Genomic DNA, 19,469 nt, shown 5'->3' with positions numbered 1-19,469 from the left:
TAATTGAAATCTTTACAGAAGTCTTCAACAGTAAGTCTATACAGACCCTTCTCCATGAGTAGTAACACTTTTTTACAATCCACAATATTGAGACTGGTATAGTTTTCACCTTGTTAGTCAGTGTTTGTGTAGTGATGAGTCAATGGGTGTGGGTGGACTATGTGTTATCTATGAGACATTACAGATTTGTTGATATAAAAAACGGGAGCAGCATTTGAAGACTGGTTTGGTATGAGCAAGGGTGCTGGAAGTAAGGATAGTAAGAGAGTCAGAGGCTACTGATTGGATTGCTCAAATATGGCAATGAGAATGGTGTGATCCCATCCCAAGATGGTCTCTAGTCTTATGTTTTTTAGCTGTTGACAGATACATTGCTTATGTGAAGTTTCGGTAACACTTTATATTAAGGTACACAAATTCACCATCAACTAGTCGTTAATTTACATGCATATTAGCAGTATATTGGCTCATTATTAGTCATTATAAAACACGTAGTAATGCCTTATTCTACATCACCATATTCTACAAGTAATAGGCCATTAGTTGAGAGTTTTTCCTCAATAACCCTCTAATTAGTGCTTATTTATTGCAAGTAAGGAAGTTGTTGTACATGGGTTTTGGTCTTAATATGCTCTGCTCAATATGGGCCTAATAAGGCAGTAGTACCACAAGAATAGTAAGTCTCCCATAATAACACTTAACAAATATGATCTATTCTTATGTAACAAGACATGAAACTATAAGTGTTAATTGAGTCTAAAATAACTCTATTGCTGGTGAAGCTGTATCACCAGCAAGACAATGCTGGTAGACCAGCATGGTGAAGCTGGTGTACCAGCAAGGTCTCCTTATGTTAGTTGGTGAAGTTGGATTACCATTTTAGCTAAATAAATAGAGAGAGAGACCAGTGGCGTCGCCCCCGAATGTTTTTTCTGTAGCCCCGGACAATTCTCCCTCAATAATATAATACATTAACCGTGCTTTACCTGAACCTCATCATGACACTAGAGAGGACGGCAGGATTGTAATTTCCCATGTTCAGTGAATGCATCAGAGGCAAGACACCAGACCAATCAGAAAGTTGCATGGAAATACAGTACAAGTACTTCTGGGTCTCTGCTGCCCCTTTCACACCAGCGCCTTTTCAGCTCCGGCTCGGAGCTAGAGCCTGAAAAGCGCCGGGTTTTCCAGTTCACACCGGAGCTGCGCCGGCTCTTAGCTCCGGAATCCGCTTCATTTCCAGCTCCAAAAAATTGTCGGTCCAGAGGCAAGAGCTTTGGAGCTAAGAGGTGACGTCGCTTACGTCTCTCTTACGTCGAGGCGTGCAGGAAACTAAACCCACCTCCCATGGGTCGACTGTTATGCCTGCCTACAAGCAGTAGTGCCTATAAACACACTTTATAAAGTCAGGCAACACTAACCAGGCTTCGTGTGATTCTGTTTATTTGTGCCTTACTTTGACCATCCGTTCACTGTTATCGATCATTGTGGAGAGAGGCAGACGTGTTGTTTTGTATTATTGCAGCTATCGGATGCAAGTAGTCAGTTTAGCTTCGGTTGCTATGCTAACATCACCCGTTTTATACCAGAGAAACTTTCATAACAGCGTTGTGACACCAATTCAGACTGACACACATTCACTTAGGCTAAGGGAACTGGGGATATGCATCAGCTGCTTGTGTGAGTCGGACAGGGAATACTTTAGAGCGGCCGCTGCAGTGTGAGCTAACCGGGAGCTAACGGGAGAATAAACTCCCGTGGAAGAGCAGCCAGCTCTGCAGCGGTCGGTAAATGCTGCAGAAACACATTAATAAACAATGAACCACGGCACTCTGGAGAAAAGTATAAGGTTGGAGAAGTCGTTATTCAATTTATTCTGGCTTCGTGTGATTAAAAGCAACACGATCATCGACCCGACGCAGTTGTTGTTGTTGTTGTTGTTGTTGTTGTGAGCTGCCGTTGGGGGGCAAATCAGCGATGTAAACGGTGACGTCATGACGCAGCAAGGGCAGCTCTGGGGCGCCAGTGGGCGGTCTGCACAGAGCGGGAGCTGAAAAGGGAAACCGGAGCTGAACCAGAAAAGCTCCCGCTCGGAGCTAGAAACTGAAAAGCGCTGGTGTGAAAGCCGCATCTGTTTCATTCAAGCTCGGCTCTGTGTGTGTGTGGCAATAGCGCATTTAGTGTGATTGAACGAGAGAGAGAGAGTGCACACCGGTGCCATCTGTTGTTAGCATCTGGTTAGCTAGCTGCACTAACGGACATTAGGAGCTGTTTCCACAACAAGCTGGAGGAGAGTGCTCTCCAGTCAGACTGAGAGACTCAGGTGAGCTAAAGGACTCTGTTGCCCCTTTCACACCAGAGCCTTTTCAGCTCCGGCTCGGAGCTAGAGCCTGAAAAGTGCCGGGTTTTCCAGTCACACCGCAGCGACGCCGGCTCTTAGCTCTGGAATCCGCTTCATTTCCAGCTCCAAAAAATTGTCGGTCCAGAGGCAAGAGCTTTGGAGCTAAGAGGCGACGTCGCTTACATCTCTCTTACGTCGAGGCGTGCAGGAAACTAAACCCACCTCCCCTGAACATGGGTCGACTGTCATACCTGCCTACAAGCAGTAGTGCTTATAAACACACTTTATAAAGTTAGGCAACACTAACCAGGCTTCGTGTGATTCTGTTTATTTGTACCTTACTTTGACCACCCGTTCACTGTTATCGATCATTGTGGAGAGAGGCAGACGTGTTGTTTTGTATTATTGCAGCTATCGGATGCAAGTAGTCAGTTTAGCTTCGGTTGCTATGCTAACATCACCCGTTTTATACCAGAGAAACTTTCATAACAGCGTTGTGATACCAAACAGCGTCAATTCAGACTGACACACATTCACTTAGGCTAAGGAGAACTGGGGATATGCATCAGCTGCTTGTGTGAGTCGGACAGTGAATGCTTTAGAGCGGCCGCTGCAGTGTGAGCTAACCGGGAGCTAACGGGAGAATAAACTCCTGTGGAAGAGCGGTCGGTAAATGCTGCAGAAACACCAGTGGCGGCTGGTGGAACATATTTTTGGTGGGGCTATTGATAGAGTGAGTAAAACAATTTTTTTTGGGACAAATTACCCCTTAAATTAGGACTTCTGGTGATGTAATGGCGCGTTTCCAGTGCAGCGTGGAGCTCGCTTTAATGCTGCGTTCAGACCGGACGCGATGCGAATATTCGCTTCGCTCTAACGGCCCGTCTACACTACAGCGTCGACAGCGTCGAAAGCTCCAAGCTGCTCCAAGCTGCCCATTCACTTTCAATGGGGTGACGTCACGTAGCCGCGCTTTTTCGCCGAACTGAATTGTGGGTAGCAGAGCGAGGCGTCTCAGGCGACCCAGGCGACCAGAAGTTGAACATTGTTCAACTTCTGGTCGCCTGGACGCCGGAGTAGCCAGCGCCAGCCAATCAAATCCCGTTTCCCAAAATCTGACAGCTGAAGCGCTAGCCAATCAAACCGCGTCTAAGCTGGGAGAGATATCCCGCCGTTCATTTCTATATTTCAAAAAAAGTCGGAGGAGAAACTAACTATCGCCGTAGCGAATCACCCGGTTTTGTATGACCAGACCCTCTTCACCTCCCGGGATACAAACCGGAGGAACCAGCATGGAGGGAGGTGGCAGAGACAGTGGGGGAAACTGGTAGGTTTTCGCCTGTTTGGGGAGTTTATATATATATTGCTCGCATAAAATCCCCGGGGGTTTTTGCTTTGTATGTCGGGGGCGGGAGATTCATGTGATTGGTTGTTGGCCGTGTTGCTTGAATAAAATCCCCAAGCTCCAGACACGCCCAGCTCCAAGCTATTTTTGGAGCTGTAGTGTGGACGCTCCGTAAACGCTCCTATCGCATCGCTCTAGTCGAGTTTCACCGCAGCTGTCAGCTGTGTTTACTCGCATCATTCAAACAAGACGCGCTGGCTCGGGAGCTACAACAACATGAACATATTTTACCGTGATTAAATTGTAATACACATTTCTAAATGATGCCGACGTAACAACGTACTGATACCGGTTAGTAAAAACCATGAATTAATGCTTTGACAAGTCTGCAGACAGACGGCAGGCGAAAAACCTTTTAGAATGCTTGTTCCCTGAATGGAGCTTGGCTAAGCTAACGCTATATATGCTCCGACCCTACACACTCACAACAACGGCCTACAGACATAAATAAACCAGCGACTGTATTCTCCATGACACAGACAGTCTGTGGTTTGTACTTTTGTCTAGTTTCTGAACAGATCGTATCTGTCTCCGGCTGTTTGAAGAGCAAGCATGTGAAACAAAAGATAGCATTTACCTGTTTGCATCCAGCTAGCCATGCCTTTCTTTTTCACGAGCTTGCTGTGTGATATATACAAATCGGGTTGGTCCGGTCCAAGGTCTTTAAGTATCAATTTATCTCCCAAACTTCTCCTTTCAAAAGGATTGGAGAGTAGCTCTTGGGCGGACCGAGGTTCCGGCGACTCCACCTGCACACCATTCTCATCCAAATACTGCGTCACCTTGGTTACTCACGAGACTAAAAAACAAATCACGTCAACGCACGTAAGTAACATGGGCGCCAATGTGAGCGCCCACGTGACCAAAATATTTGACTGGCGCTGATTGGCTGAAATTATGTTTCTGCGGCACAGTTTACTATTGAGACTTTTGCAACCTGCTGGTTGCTGCTGTTTCGCTTGGGGGCTCTGCCCCGTAATGATAAACTAATGCCATGGGCAAGGCCAGGCAGGAAACAGGTGACTTATCAGTAACTTTAGACATCGTAACACAATTTTAAACGAGATTGTATTGTAGATTATACATGTTTGTGAAACTAATTGTATGATATTTACCTTGTTCATTACAAATTAAAATATAAAATATATATTTTTTTTAAATATATATTTTTTTATTTAATTTTAATTTTAATTTTTAATTTTGTATCTGGCAAGAGGTGGGGCGGCGCCCCTAGCGCCCCTATGGGCCGGCCGCCACTGAGAAACACATTAATAAACAATGAACCACGGCACTCTGGAGCAAAGTATAAGGTTGGAGAAGTCGTTATTCAATTTATTCTGGCTTCGTGTGATGAAAAGCAACACGATCATCGACCCGACGCAGTTGTTGTTGTTGTTGTTGTGAGCGCCGTAATGGGTGCCGTTGGGGAGCAAATCAGCAATGTAAACGAATAAGAAAATCTGTTTACAGTTCTGTTTCATATGGGTGTTGAGAAATGTATCCATAGATCTCTTAATTTTGCTCTCAAAGTGCACCATATTGATGCATTTAACTTCAATATTTAAAAATAAATCTTCCCGGGGAACATGCCCCCGAACCCCCCTAGAGGATGTTAGGTCCACCCACTTTACCTCTGCTTACACCTATATGCTGTGAGCTGATTATCGAGCCTTCATTGTATCAGTCGCGGGTGTACTGTGTATGTGCGTGTGGGGAGTGTTGCAGTAGAACATTTCACTGTAGCGCCCGGTACCTTAATGGGAAACCCTACATGTTTGAGCACCCTCTATGAAACGTCAAGCTACCCCACAGCACCCCCAAAAGAAAATCTCTGGCGCCACCACTGTGGGCTAAGCCCCGAATGTTTCCAGGACGAGGAAACACCCCTGAGAGAGACATAAGGTGCTTTCACACCAGTACTTTTCCCAGTATAGTTCCGATAGTTCTTGAAATGTTGCGTTCACACAAAAAAAATCCGGAACTAGAACTTAGTTCATGAGAATCTTTTCACCCCCTTTTTAGTCCCTGCTAGAGAGCAGGTACTTTCATGGGAGAAAAAGGTTCCCATTTCTGATTGGCCAAGCGGATTGCAAACCACACCCCGTAAAACTCAGAAAGGTTTTCTGAAGCCGCCATTGTATTTGCTGGCATTAGCATTATTAGCATTAGCATTAGCCCAGCGCACCAACGGAGAGAGACTACGTTTTGGCAACACAAAAAAAACCATGGGAGCGGTGGAGTGATAAGGAGGTGTCGCCGTTCTGGCGATTTACTCGGAAGGCCAGCAGCTTCTACTGAAGCCAGTCCCCAACTCCGGGGACTTCCGGCCGGGTGGCAGTATACGTGGCAGTATACGCCGTGAAGTTGTTTGCGTAAATAATTATAGTAAATAAAATAGTCCCTCCGTTGCCTTAAAAAAACGTGTGTAAATATGTGATTTGTAAATGTAAAACACCATCCACAAATGCATTTAAAAGATTTGCAAACTCACAAATACATTTGCAAATGTAAAACGGATCTCCAAATACGCAAAATATTTTCACAAATAAAAAAAAGATCTGTGAATACTATAAATAATTTACAAATAAACAAAGAATTTGTGAATATCTCTTTAACATTGACAACTTTCGATCAGGCATTTGTGAATCCATTTTGTCATTTGTCAACCAAAAATGCGTTTGTGGATCTCAAATCTCTGCTTGTGGATCTCAAATCTCTGCTTGTGGATCGTCTTTTTACACACACAGTTTTGAGACAAACTTTCCGCCGGTCTCGACCAAAATCTGCTCGGGTCATTCGGTTATTTTCGGAAACCACCTGATGGCCTGCTGATGATGACATTTCCGTATTTCCAGGTTTCAAAGTAAGAGCATGATGGTTTGATTAATGTGCCGTTTTTGTATTACTTTAATGAACAGCGGTAAGTTAGGTGCATTCTTTATCACCATCATGTTATAGTGATACAGTTAGTTTGTGTTCGTTTATTTGTTCAATACAGCCTATATCGAGCCCATTCGTATGCATTGATGTTGAAGTACTTAGGCTACACCAGTTTTGGGTCCCGGGGGGCTACAGCTGGCAGCGAAGTAGCCCCAGAGATAACTCTTTCCTCATATTTTGTGTGTATTCATTCAAGCGGGTCAAAGTTACAAAGCACTTCACATCTTATTAATCGGCCTAGTTTTACCTTACCAGTGGAGTGGTAAGGTTTCCTGTAGAAAAGCACCGTATTTAGGTTAGCCTTCACAGTAAGGCTACATTAAATGTAGTAATATTTATTGTGCCCTTTCTACTGTTTATGTATATTCCTGTTTATGCTTTTATTTGTATTTAATTGTATTATGTTTATACTGTTTAAGCTGAACATTTGACATCCGATTTTTTTGAAATCTTCAGAACTCAGACTTACTCATGTCATCCATTTTCTGGTGTTTTAGATTTGGTTTACCAACGTCTTAGGTTCACAAATGTAGTGTAATATATGACTAACACTGTATATACATTTGTAATTCATGTCTAAAATGAAAATGTGTAAATTCGAATTTTGAGTAAAATAGTTGTTTATCAATCTACTTTCCTCACAGCAGGGACTGAGATACATCAGGACTGAATAATGACTTCATATGACATACCAAGGTTGTGTGATGTGTACAAATAAAAATTCAGCATTAGAACAATTTTTCAACCAACAATTTATTATAAATATGTTCTTTTCAACTAACTATTCACAAAAATATAAGAAACTGGAAAATCGTACTATTTACAATATCAGAACTTTGTGTCGAGGTATATCTTGACCTGGTGGCAGGTACAGATGGAGGTTCTGGCTCCTGGATATATACACCGCCTGTGGGCCGCTAGGCCCAGGCAGATGTGAAACCTCTGTGTAAAACCAATTAAAATGTAGGACAATAATTACTACTAAGTTCATTGAAATAAAGTTCAAGTGGCATGTTGCTTAAACACAAATAACGATGCACAACTAAAAAGAAAGTGTTGGAGGTGGGGCAGGAGTCACACACACACACACACACACACACACACACACACACACACACACACACACACACACACACACACACACACACACACACACACACACACACACACACACACACACACACACACACACACACACACACACACACACACACACACACACACACACACACACACACTGTTAGGAGATTTGGTAGACAACTTGTCCACTTTCTTAAATCTCCTCGCGTTCCTACACGAGCCATTATCTTACAGGAAGGAAACCCAGAACCTACAAGTAACCGTTTAACAATAATCCACTTTAATGGTAATATACAATGCAATACAATCAAGTACAATCAATACAGTACAAATTACATACAGTTCTGTGGGATCCCACATTTACCTGATACTCACGTGAGCCAGCCAGCCAGCCAGCCAGCCAGCCAGCCAGCCAGCCAGAGGAGAAAGAGACCGAACACAGCGGGGTTTCTGTCTATATCCCTCGCTGACCCAAGGAGGAGTTATCTGCGCCTCCCTTCCAGACCAGTGATTGGCTGCCCAAATTATCATCAACACCCCACATCTTAAGTCCCCAATCCCAGTGGCTCAGCTTCCTTATCACAGGGATCTGAGATGACTATGTCAACTCCACACCTTCCCCCTCTTCCTTTGTCCTCACAAAACCACATGTTAGCAGGCCCAAAACCAGCCCAGTTTTCTACACAAATCATTTTCCCTTTTTAAGCATCTTGATAGTTTACTAACCTGAATACATACAAATATTTCTTTACAATTCCCTCTTTTGCACTCTTAAAAAAGAGAGTGCAATTTACACAAGGCACTTGCAAAAAACTGCATCCTTGTCTGCTGAGTCTCCATACTTTTTATTCTCAGTGTCCACAGTGAAGGGCACTCCTTCCAGGCTCTCGTTGCAGATGACGCAGCGGAAGCAACCGGGGCGGTAAGACTTCCCCAGGGCCTGCCGGCCTGCATGTCCATGATTAGATGTCCACCTGCGTTGCACTTGTCTGCAGACTGCTGGAACCCAGAGTACAGAAAGTCCTCTTCACAGAAAACCCTTCCTGCGTCATAGTAGAACGCCTTCCCTCTCAGCCTTCGACTACAGGCGCTGCAGGTGAAGCAGCTGTCATGGTAGAGGCTGCCCATAGCTTGGCAGGCCTGGCTGGCTCCATACACCGTCTTGTTGCACTTAACCCACACTCCTGTTTCAGCGGAGAGTGGAGTCCCCTGTGCCGTCCTGGCTTGCCGTGTCTTTGTCCCCTCTGATCCGCTGATGGTGGCTTCCGAGTCGATGCTGAATAGATGTCCTCCCGATCTTCCTTCTCCGGTCCGATGATGATGCCTCCCGGGACGACTGCTGGATGGATGATGGATGTCCTTCTCCTCCAATCCGCTGATGACAGCCTCCGAGTCGACCTCCCTGATGAGAGCCCGATCCGTCCTGATGTCGTCTAGGGTCCTCGCAGGTGTTTTCCCCCGCCGCACACTGGCTCCGCACAGTGGTACCAGTTGTCCCCCTTTTGGCATCAACAACCTGTGTGGAGAAATCTGATACAAATCCCTCAAGCCTACGCTCCGGGCTCTGGGGCCCTCGGCTGTTTAACCCACCAGTGCGTGGCAACTTGGAGCCTGTTGGTGGGGTATCTTAAAACAACAGACGTGTGTGCACAGGTTTTCTAAATTAATTGTGCTGCTTCAGAATCTTGGACTGTGCCCACTAAATAAGAACCCCAACATCTTTAGGTAAACTACATAACATATTTCAATAGCTCTGAATTTCTGACAAGCATCTGTATTTATTTTTAAATGAAATCCCTGAGATCCCATTAAAAATCTAAATATGATTTGAACTGCTAATGTTTCTGGTAAAGAAACACACTAATCTTATGGATTCAAAAACAACCAAAATCACAATGCTAACAAAGTGAATGGCTTCCTGGTGATACTGCTTCTACCCGTCAGTGCTTAGATATTATCCCACTCAAAAATGAATACAGAATTCCCACCAACTGTCATTAAATGTAGATGAAATGTATATCCCCATAATGACCTAAACAATAAAGTCTATGGCTTTTACTTCTTTACCAGACTAGTTACATGATGTTGTCCAAATCACATTGTGTCTCATTACATTACTATGTTTTAGCTTAACTGTAAATATGTTCTTTCTACATTTCAAACCTCAGTTACTTTAATACCTGTTGAAACATTAGTTGACACATTACTCACCGGTCAGCCTCTCCAGTATTTCATTCTGGACTTACATCTCTCTGGTAGCCCCTTGGCCACTGATTCTCTACCTGTGCTACCTGCTATAACTCAATCAATACTAGAGACATGTCAACATTCCCCAAACAGCCTCCTATCCCCAAATATGGAGCAGGTCAATTCTAAAACTGTCAATCAATGGTCAGATTGAACAATGGAGTTGGGCAGCAGGTTCCTTTCAGTCCCTAAATGAAAAATGTACATTGTAAAGTTTACAACACACACACACACACACACACACACACACACACACACACACACACACACACACACACACACACACACACACACACACACACACACACACACACACACACACACACACACACACACACACACACACACACACACACACACATTTCCAGTTACTTTCACACACATGTAAATAAATCCATAACAAAGTCTCCTCTGTACAAAACAGTATGATAAAAAGCATGTCTATAGCCAGAGATGGAGTACTCGAGTCCTGGACACGGACTCGAGTGCAGATTTTTTGGGACTCTCCACTCGGACTCGCGCACTGATTGACGCAACTCGGACTCGTGAATTCTTGCGTACGATGACTCGGACTCATGAATTCCCCCCCCCACACGATGACTCGGACTCGACTTGTACATTGACGCTCCGACTTGGACTCGGACTTGTCCTCTATCCTGGCGTGTGCACCTGCGAGGCGAGTTCACGTACTGGGCCCCGCTATTACAGTCTAAAGATGTCTTGAGACACACCCCGCATCGTGCTGTATGCTTTCACACATTCTGCTTCCACATTGGAAAAGAGCAGCGCAAAATGCTCGTTATGTGGAAAAAGGATTGAAGAGAAGACTCCGTAACACATTACTCTAAGGATCGAGTTCAGATATATAGGCTGTCTTGAACACTATCATCAGAGTAACGTGATCTAATCAATAAATAAAGATTCAGCCGATAGCACGAAAGCACATGGCTACTTAATATGCAGAATGTCTGATTTTGCATGCTATGTAGCCATGTGCTTTCTGGGGCTTAATCTTTATTGATAGAATTTAAATATTCCCTATAATAATTGTAGCGTCCCCGGCTGAATGATGGTCAGACTCTCTAACTGATGGTGTCTGTTTATTGCACACCCTTGCTTGTATACAATCATTACCAACGTAAGAGCTTGTGCCCTTATCAGCCAGATGCTAAAAAACGATTGCAACTATTTAGTATATGTTAATTTATTCGTCATCTATCCTTCATTATACATGTGTGTTTACACTGCTCCGTTGTCCATTGACTTTCGGTAAAAGTTCCAGGATAATGTTGTGAGCCCAGCACCTAGTGGGTGTCAGAATAATCATCTGTTTGTCCCTGTGTCGTTACGCTCCAAGGTCATCCACTGGGCTCACACCTCTAAGCTCACATGTCATCCAGGTATCCGGCGAACGATGTTCACCATAAAACAGCATTTCTGGTGGCCAGCCTGAAGGAGGTGACGGAATACGTGGCTGCCTGTCCCGTGTGCGCCCGTATCAAGACCTCATCCCTGGCTCCGATGGGTCTTCTTCAGCCTCTGCCCGTGGCTCAAGGTCCTTGTTCCCATATCTCGCTGGACTTTGTCACCAGACTACCACCTTCTAAGGGTAACACTGCCGTCCTGACCGTAGTAGACCGATTCACCTAGATGGCTCACTTAAACTTCCCTCTGCCAAGGAAACGGTAGAGGTCATGCTAACCCACGTATTCAAGATTCATGGTTTCCCCAGTGATGTGGTGTCCGACCGAGGTCCCCAGTTCATCTCCGTCTTCTGGACGGAATTCTGCCGGCTCCTAGGCGCCACCGTCAGCCTGTCTTCTGGCTATCACCCCCAGTCCAATGGCCAGACAGAACGCCTACATCAGGACCTCGAGACCTGCCTCAGATGCCTCGTGTCCCAGAGCCCGAGGTCATGGAGCGACTAACTCACCTGGGTGGAATACTCCCACAATACTCTTCCCATCGGCTTCTACAGGTCTCTCCCCCTTCCAGTGCGCCTATGGATATCAACCCCCGCTGTTCCCAGCCAACGAGGAGGAGGTCAGAGTCCCATCTGCGCACACCATGTCGGAAGGTCTGGATCGGAGCTCTGCAGGTACTCCTTCGGACATCCGCTAGGATAAAGGCAGCGGCCGATCGTTCCCGCCAGGAAGTTGGCACCAAGGGTCGTGGGTCCTTTCCCAATTCAGAACATTATTAACCCTGTCGCCGTGCGTCTCTGACTCCCCAGGTCTCTCAAGGTCCACCCCACGTTCCACGTCAGCAAAATCAAGCCTGTTCAGGAGAGCGCCCTAGTTCCCGCCTCCAAGGCCCCTCTATCACCCCGGATCATCAACGGGGGCCCGGTATACACGGTCAGGAAGCTACTAGCGGTCCTCAAACAGGGCCGAGGACATCAATACCTGGTCGAATGGGAGGGATACGGTCCTGAGGAGCGCTTATGGGTAGCTCCCGCACTTATCATTGATACAACTCTGATCAGGGACTTCCACGATTGTCGTCCTGATCAGCCTGGGCCGCCAGGAGTCGTCCCTAGAAGGGGGCTACTGTTGTGTCTCGTCAAATGTGTTAGTTATGTTTATGTATTTTGTCCGTAATTTCCTGTTTTATTTTGTACTTACCTCTTGTCTTTAATTTCAGGCCCTGTTTCTTCCTCCCCTTGTGTGTTTTTCCCGCCATCATCAGTGTCTGCCCCACCCCTGATTGTTTCCACCTGTTCCCACTCACCTCATGTTTAAATAGTCCTGTCTCTCTCCTGTCCTGTGTCAGTTTGTCTTGTTTGTTTCCCCGAATGGTCGTGCCAAGCCTCAGCTAAGAAAGGATCGCTTTTGCTCATGTCAGGTTTTGTTGTTTTGTTTATTTTGTACGCTTAAGTGTCTTTCTTAAGTTCTCTTTTGTTATGCATAGTTTTGTCCTCCTTGTGAGCGTTTTTTGTTAATTCCAGTACCTACTCTGTTAAAAGGAATTACCTGATCTTTGAAATAAAAGATACATTTTTGTTACATTCAAGACTTTGTCTCTGGGTCGTGCATTTGGGTCCGTCAGTTTGTGTCGAGGTCCTGACACCACGTCTTTTTGTCCGGTCGGGTCTTGGAAGACCGGAAGCTGTGTGGTTCATAAAAACATGTTCTTACTCAATATCAAGCCACGATTATTGATTTTTATTTTAAATCGTATAATGTCTGACTTTTTTTGCCGTCCGAGAGGAAAATATATGTGGCTCAGAGCCTCAGAATACTGAAATCTGTATTTTTTAAATATGTTTTTCCTTCTAATTTGTTATTCTTTTCTAAATAACACACTGTTAATTACTCAACAATAACACACAATTATCCTTGTTTTTATTTATCTGTTTAATTCTATAATCTCGGGCTTTTTTCGCGTCTATCAGGAACTGAATTTCAAAATAAAATAACCGGAAACAGGTTAAATCACCTTTTAACCTGTTGAACCCCATTGGCCCGCCCCCGGGCGGAAAAACGCATCATCTGCAGGAAACAGCGTCTGAGGCCTTCTTAAGATTGAATAAACTATGAATGTTTCATATTCATGTACGGGAAGAAACTAACTGATCTTTTTTTTTTTTTGCAAAAAAAAACACAAAGCTAACGCTGAGCCTCTGAATTAGCCCCGTGCTGAAAAAATGCTAATATGCCGTTTGCACAGAAAACACGGTATAACACCCATAACTGCACATCCAACATATCGATTAGCATCGTGAGAATACACAGAATCGACAGGTATCTATATCATCACTCCATGATAAGAACTCGTGACATTATAAACAAAAACAGACATCACAACACGTGGCGGTAGGTAGCGAGCACGGCATTATGTCTTACCTTCGTCGTTGTCTGATCAAAAGTTGTCTTCAAAATCGTCAATGTAATGCACGTTAGAGGTTTTGTGTTGAACATGACGTTCGCTAATGTTAGCTAACTCTACCAAAGGTTTTTGCCATTGTTATTTACCATAAGCAATTGTTGACTGTAACGTCTATGCCAACAAACTGTAATTTGTAATGTATTTTACTATACTTTTAACGGTCAAGTTCTGGAAACCACAGCTGCCCGAATTTTAATGTACATTTTAAGTTTTATTACATTTTGTGTACTTATATCTGTACATTTATTTTCAGTTTGCTTCAAGAAGTGGCTTCAACAGACAGAAATGCAGGCCAGATTGGGAAAGGCTGGACGCTAAACAACGGAAAAAATTATGGACATAAACAAGAAAAAAAAAACACTTAAGAAATGTTTTTTGTAATTTCTTTGTTGCATTTATTATCATACATATTGTTACTGTTTTTGTTCCCATTTAAATATTTAATACTATTTATTATTTACATTTTAAATCAAATGCACCTGTTTTAGATAACATATTTATTTTGCTGTAGGTTAATTTGTAGGTTGGTTTATTTTTTGTATAATTATTGTATTGTTACTGTATATTTGTATTATATTAACTAGCTATTTATTGCTATGTATTACATTAAAATACTGTTATGAACACTATACAATGTATTTATTGTGGTAGTTACCAGAATACACAATGACACAATGAATCTCTGGTTGAAATAATCATACTAGTATTTATACAATGTATGCTTGTCACCTGGAATCCTAGTAAGCTTCCAGCATGGTATATTTAATACTAGTATTTAACATAAGCTGGTGATAGGTGGATGCTGGTGACCAGCATAGTATGCTTAATATTTGCAATTTATTAGTATTTGCACATTTATATTTTTGTAAAATTTGCACTGAACATTTATTGAGAGTTTTCAAATGTATTTATTTATTTAATCGTTTATTTGGCAGGGACAATGCACGATAATGAACACTTTAAACATTAAAATGTGTCGAGCGTAACAGTGCCAGATTTAGCTTTGAGCTAATTTCCATCCCTCACATAAAACATTTAAGAAAATTATATTTTACAAACATAGCAAAAACAAAATACCTGATATGCAAAAAGTGCAAAAGAGCAAGAGCAGCATACTGTACACAAGTATGTATGACATGGTAATACAATATAACAGCAACGAAGACATATAAAGTGCAAGAGAAGATACAAGTGCTACATAAAGTGCAAGAGGAGATACCCCTGTATTAAAGTGCATTTAGCGGTGATTGCACGTCTGTTTGTTTCTCAACCATTCTTTGAGTTGACCTTTAAAACTATTGAGAGTGGGACAATCCCGTATCTCAGTTGGGAGGCTATTCCACAATGAGCTGCTTTTAATGGAGAGGACATTTTGTCCAAAAGTGGTCCGTCTACGGTGGACCTCACAGTCTCCTTTGGTTTCTGACCTAGTGAAGCAGGTCAGACAGTATGATCACAAATATAAAAACTCTGTTAAAAATCTGTTTTTATACAAAAATACAGGCTGCATACAGTGGGGCAAAAAAGTATTTAGTCAGCCACCAATTGTGCAAGTTCTCCCACTTAAAAAGATGAGAGAGGCCTGTAATTTTCATCCTAGGTATACCTCAACTATGAGAGACAAAATGAGAAACAAAATCCAGAAAATCACATTGTCTGATTTTAAAATAATGTATTTGCAAATTATGGGGGAAAATAAGTATTTGGTCAATAACAAAAGTTAATCTCAATACTTTTTTATATACCCTTTGTTGGCAATGACAGAGGTCAAACGTTTTCTGTAAGTCTTCACAAGGTTTTCACACACTGTTGCTGGTATTTTTGGCCCATTCCTCCATGCAGATCTCCTCTAGAGCAGTGATGTTTTGGGGCTGTCGCTGGGCAACACAGACTTTCAACTCCCTCCAAAGATTTTCTATGGGGTTGAGATCTGGAGACTGGCTAGGCCACTCCAGGACCTTGAAATGCTTCTTACGAAGCCACTCCTTCGTTGCCCGGGCGGTGTGTTTGGGATCATTGTCATGCTGAAAGACCCAGCCACGTTTCATCTTCAATGCCCTTGTTGATGGAAGGAGGTTGTCACTCAAAATCTCACGATACATGGCACCAATCATTCTTTCCTTTTCACCAGGGGTTCTCAAAGTTTTGATGAGTGAGGGCCAATTTAGGTACCCAATATTGGATTGAGGGCCGCCCAAGAAAAAACGGAACACAAAATAATTCCAAAACAAATCCTTTCTTTATTGTACTAACCAATTACCGCAACTCGCGAGATGCCTAGTTGCCATGCAACCAGTAGTATAGCAAACATTACATTACATTAAAACTTTCCACAAGCTGTCATTCATAATTTAGGAATGACAACCCAAGGGGCACAGTTTTACCATTCGTAACCCTCTGGAGTCTAAGGGTATTTTCTCGATTTTTAGATGTTTTCTTAAATCACCTTTTAAATGTATTTCTTCTAACATGGCACCCCATGTGTTAAATATCAAAATGTTCAGGACAATCTCTGGTCTTGCTATATACAGATGTAGCGCTTCGTTTCAGACGCCTACCCGTGCGGGTCCGTGATCGGCACAGGGTGGGCCCCTGCTGAAAAGGAAAACCCCCCCGCAGGACTTGAAACGCCCCCTTGATAAATACATTTAATTATAATGAAACCAGCTGCAATGGATCATGGATCCGCCAGGGGGAGCCGTGAAAAGCTGCCACACTGGAACTCATGTGAAATAAACAGCTGATCTACAGGTATCTGATATAGCGGATATTTGTTAAGATCCATATGTCACGGATAGGATCATATTCTGTGCTAAATAAGAGACATGTAATCATTTACTAAACATCACCATGTTTTTATTTAACAAAATAATGTTTAATTCACGTTGGCGTAAATACAAAACCATCGCTATGTTTTTAGATCAGGAAATGCATCCATGCAGGCTCAAACAAACTATTTTCAATCATCATCCTCACGATCATTTAATGTATCATATGTTCGCGAGTTGAAATGAATGCACTAAATTTAATCCACGTGAGTTTACAACAACAAAAATAATCGCTTTGTTTTTATATCACATCCGACCGGAGGAAAATGCAGCGGCTCTCACTACCGATCATCCTAATCCCACGGGCAAACAATAATATGTACAGTATTAATAGTTTACTATATTATTAGTGTCTAATATTACTGGGGATTTCAGAATGGTACTGGATTTTGATTTATTGTATCGGCTTCATATTGCAATATATTCCCGAAGTCTGAAATGCAAAAATGTCCCACATTAGGGCAATTCACCCTATATTTAATCCATTCATCTTCTCCCGCTTATCCGTGGTCGGGTCGCGGGGGTAGCAGTTCCAGCAGAGAGCCCCAAACTTTCTTTTCCCTGGCAACATCAACCAGCTCTGATTGGGGGATCCCAAGGCGCTCCCAGGCCAGCGAAGAGATATAATCCCTCCACCTGGTCCTAGGTCTACCCCTTGGTCTCTTCCCAGCTGGACGTGCCTGGAACACCTCCCCAGGGAGGTGCCCAGGTGGCATCCTAACTAGGTGCCCGAACCACCTCAACTGGCTCCTTTAGACGCGAAGGAGGAGCGGCTCAACTCCGAGTCCCTCCCTGATGACCGAACTTCTCACCTTATCCCTAAGGGAGACACCAGCCACCCTGCGGAGAAAACCCATCTCGGCCGCTTGTATCCGCGATCTCGTTCTTTCGGTCATGACCCATCCTACATGACCATAGGTGAGGGTAGGAACGAAAATGGCCCGTAGACAGAGAGCTTTGCCTTCTGGCTCAGCTCCCTTTTCGTCACAACGGTGCGGTAAAGCGACTGCAGTACCGCTCCCGCTGCTCCGATTCTCCGGCCCATCTCACGCTCCATTGTTCCCTCACTCGAGAACAAGACCCCGAGATACTTGAACTCCTTCCCTTGGGGTAAGGACTCATTCCCTACTTGGAGTGGACAGTCCATCGGTTTCCTGCTGAGAACCATGGCCTCAGATTTGGAGGTGCTGATCCTCATCCCAGCCGCTTCACACTCGGTTGCGAACCGATCCAGTGAGTGCTGAAGGTCGCAGACCGATGAAGCCATTAGAACCACATCATCTGCAAAAAGCAGTGGTGCAATCCTTAGTCCACCGAACTGCAGACCCCCTCCCCCACGACTACGCCTCGAAATCCGATCCATGTATATTACAAACAGGATTGGTGACAAAGCGCAGCCCTGGCGGAGGCCAACCCTCACCGGAAATGGGTCCGACTTACTGCCGAGGACCCGGACACAGCTCTCGCTTTGGGAGTACAGAGATTGGATGGCCCTGAGTAGAGACCCCCTCACCCCATACTCCCGCAGCACCTCCCACAGTAACTCCATGGGAACTCGGTCATACGCCTTCTCCAAGTCTACAAAACACATGTAGACCGGATACGCGTACTCCCAGGCCCCCTCCAGGATCCTTGCGAGAGTAAACAGCTGATCCGTCGTTCCACGACCAGGGCGGAATCCGCATTGTTCCTCCTCAATCTGAGGTTCGACAATCGGCCTGACCCTCCTTTCGAGTACCTTGAGTACACTTTCCCGGGGAGGCTGAGTAGTGTGATGCCTCTGTAATTGGCACACACCCTCTGATCCCCCTTCTATATGAGTCCGTGTATATACGGACCATTTGTTTTTCTTTATTAAAAAGGTAAACGGAAGAGCGTCTGAGAGGCGTTTTTGCCCTTTTGCTTTTTACCTTACTAAATGGTCTAATGGTCAGTGGAGCGAGGGGGGGGGGGGGGGGGCCCGCGAAACTCGCGGAAGTGATTTCAAAACAAAAAGCACTCGTTTGCTTGGAACAAAGAAAACGGCCAAGACACACATTGAGTCCAGAAAATGAATGTTATTAAGAGCTGTAAATATAATAAGCCTGTGTCTAAAATTGACAGCAGGCTTATTATATTTACAGCCCTTAAGATACACTTTTGTGTTTAACAGCTGACCACCATGACATACTTTGTTTTAGTAGATTTCGCATGAGAGCAAAATGTATAAATATGAGCATTACATTATATAAATATGAGAACAAAATGCATGAATGTGTGAGTGACAATATATGAATGTGTGAGAGTGAAAATGTATGTATGTAAAAGGAGAATATATGTGTGTAAGAGTGAAAATGTATGTATGTAAAAGGAGAATATATGTGTGTAAGAGTGAACATATGCTGCATTTTGAATGTCCGATAGTCCACCATTTCAACCGGAAATATCAAACATTTAATAAAAGTGAAAAACAATGAACAAGACTTAACGTATTCATCATAATTAATTATATTTATTTCGTATGGATGTAGGATTTTTGACTTTGTTTAGAGCAGTGATGTTCTACTATAGAATTTAACATTTTGGACCCAAAATCACAACAAAAAACATAAAAACAGATTTTGAAAATGATATTATTTTTCATATAGGTAACACAAACATACACAACGAAACCATTTAAAAGCTGGAAATATATACATGGGATATATGATAATGTGAAAGTTTGATTGAGGTAGCATGGGATTTCATTCTGTTAAGGCAA

Source organism: Pseudochaenichthys georgianus, chromosome 24 (assembly GCF_902827115.2).
Source record: "Pseudochaenichthys georgianus chromosome 24, fPseGeo1.2, whole genome shotgun sequence".
NCBI lineage: Eukaryota > Metazoa > Chordata > Actinopteri > Perciformes > Channichthyidae > Pseudochaenichthys > Pseudochaenichthys georgianus.
The sequence above is the reverse complement of the archived record's forward strand: the minus strand, read 5'-3'. Positions refer to the sequence as shown.